The sequence below is a fragment of the Pseudophryne corroboree genome, chromosome 12, assembly GCF_028390025.1.
Source record: "Pseudophryne corroboree isolate aPseCor3 chromosome 12, aPseCor3.hap2, whole genome shotgun sequence".
Taxonomy (NCBI): domain Eukaryota; kingdom Metazoa; phylum Chordata; class Amphibia; order Anura; family Myobatrachidae; genus Pseudophryne; species Pseudophryne corroboree.
The window spans coordinates 165,643,459-165,646,054 of record NC_086455.1 but is presented as its reverse complement, the minus strand read 5'-3'; the positions used below and the strand labels follow the sequence as shown (position 1 = coordinate 165,646,054).

The following is a 2,596-nucleotide window of genomic DNA, read 5'->3' as shown; positions in this document are numbered from 1 at the left end:
GGACCCCCCCCTGTTCATTATGTATACAGTCTCCCTGTAATGAGACAGAACCCCCCCCCCTGTACATTATGTAAACAGTCTCCCTGTAATGAGACAGGACCCCCCTCCCCCCTATACATTATGTATACAGTCTCCCTGTAATGAGACAGGACCCCCCCCCTGTACATTATGTATACAGTCTCCCTGTAATGAGACAGAACCCCCCCTGTACATCATGTATACAGTCTCCCTGTAATGAGACAGGACCCCCCCCCCCCTGTACATTATGTATACAGTCTCCCTGTATGAGACAGGACCCCCCCCCCCCCTGTACATTATGTATACAGTCTCCCTGTAATGAGACAGGACCCCCCCCTGTACATTATGTACACAGTCTCCTGTAATGAGACAGGACCCCCCCCCTGTACATTATGTATACAGTCTTCCGCAATGAGACAGGACCCCCCCCCCCTGTACATTATGTATAGTCTCCCTGTAATGAGACAGGACCCCACCCCCCCTGTACATTATGTATAGTCTCCCTGTAATGAGACAGGACCCCCCCTGTACATTATGTATACAGTCTCCCTGTAATGAGACAGGACCCCCCCCCCTGTACATTATGTATACAGTCTCCCTGTAATGAGACAGGACCCCCCCCCCCCCTGTACATTATGTATACAGTCTCCCTGTAATGAGACAGGACCCCCCCCCCCCCCCCTGTACATTATGTATAGTCTCCCTGTAATGAGACAGGACATCCCCTGTACATTATGTATACAGTCTCCCTGTAATGAGACAGGACCCCCCCCCCCTGTACATTATGTATACAGTCTCCCTGTAATGAGACAGGACCCCACCCCCCTGTACATTATGTATACAGTCTCCCTGTAATGAGACAGGACCCCCCCCCTGTACATTATGTATACAGTCTCCTGTAATGAGACAGGACCCCCCCCCTGTACATTATGTATACAGTCTCCCTGTAATGAGACAGGGCCCCCCCCCCCCCCCTGTACATTATGTATACAGTCTCCCTGTAATGAGACAGGGCCCCCCCCTGTACATTATGTATACAGTCTCCCTGTAATGAGACAGGACCCCACCCCCCCTGTACATTATGTATACAGTCTCCTGTAATGAGACAGGGCCCCCCCCCTGTACATTATGTATACAGTCTCCCTGTAATGAGACAGGACCCCACCCCCCCTGTACATTATGTATACAGTCTCCCTGTAATGAGACAGGACCCCACCCCCCCTGTACATTATGTATACAGTCTCCCTGTAATGAGACAGGCCCCCCCCCCCTGTACATTATGTATACAGTCTCCCTGTAATGAGACAGCCCCCCCCCCCCTGTACATTATGTATACAGTCTCCTGTAATGAGACAGGACCCCCCCCCCCCCTGTACATTATGTATACAGTCTCCCTGTAATGAGACAGGACCCCCCCCCCCCTGTACATTATGTATACAGTCTCCTGTAATGAGACAGGACCCCACCCCCCCTGTACATTATGTATAGTCTCCTGTAATGAGACAGGACCCCCCCTGTACATTATGTAAACAGTCTCCCTGTAATGAGACAGGACCCCCCTGTACATTATGTATACAGTCTCCCTGTAATGAGACAGGACCCCACCCCCCCTGTACATTATGTATACAGTCTCCCTGTAATGAGACAGAACCCCCCTGTACATTATGTATAGTCTCCCTGTAATGAGACAGGACCCCACCACCCCCCTGTACATTATGTATACAGTCTCCCTGTAATGAGACAGGACCCCCCCCCCTGTACATTATGTATACAGTCTCCCTGTAATGAGACAGGACCCCCCCCCCTGTACATTATGTATACAGTCTCCCTGTAATGAGACAGGACCCCCCCCCCTGTACATTATGTATACAGTCTCCCTGTAATGAGACAGGACCCCCCCCCCTGTACATTATGTATACAGTCTCCTGTAATGAGACAGGACCCCCCCCCCCTGTACATTATGTATACAGTCTCCTGTAATGAGACAGGAACCCCCCCCCCTGTACATTATGTATACAGTCTCCCTATGACAGGACCCCCCCCTGTACATTATGTATACAGTCTCCCTATGACAGGACATTCCCTCCCTGTCTCCCCCCATCGCTGTGCGGGCAGGCGGGGCCCGGGGCCCGGGGCCCGGGGCCGGGGTCGGGAGGGGGTAGGCGCTGGACAACGGGCACCGGTACCTGAGTTCTCTCCACTACTTCCTCTACGCGGGAAACTCAATTCAGGAGCTCGCGCAAACTCGTTGTCCGTGCGTCCCCTACGACGTCTCCCTGCGTGTTGACGTAGGGGGACACGTGACGTGTCTGAAGTCTTATCCGGGTATCCTGCCAGTACTAGTTAGTGCTGCTCGGCTGAGGCTGGAAGCACGTGACTGAGTCTCTGTGTCCGCTCCTGTCAGGCTGCAGCACGGGGTGTAGGAGGTGTGTGTGTGGGAGATGCGGCGGTATATAGCCGGTGACAGGGGTGACACTGATACAGCGGTCCAGGTAAAGCCTCATACAGGCTCCTGTCACCAGTCACTCAGTGGGACCTATACAATGCTGCCATGGCGGCACTGTGTGTCCTATTACAT

At 52.9% G+C, this 2,596-nt stretch overlaps 1 protein-coding gene across 2 annotated transcripts in view; it reads right to left on the bottom strand.

The window, feature by feature from the left end:
- VRK1 (VRK serine/threonine kinase 1) overlaps window positions 1–2,337 on the bottom strand; it is a 90,251-nt gene extending 87,914 nt beyond the window's left edge. For both annotated transcript variants that reach the window (XM_063948453.1, XM_063948454.1), the window contains exon 1: window positions 2,205–2,337. The gene's annotated coding sequence lies outside the window, so the exon portion shown is untranslated. The remainder of the gene's footprint in view (window positions 1–2,204) is intronic.
- Between the last annotated feature and the right edge of the window lie 259 nt (window positions 2,338–2,596).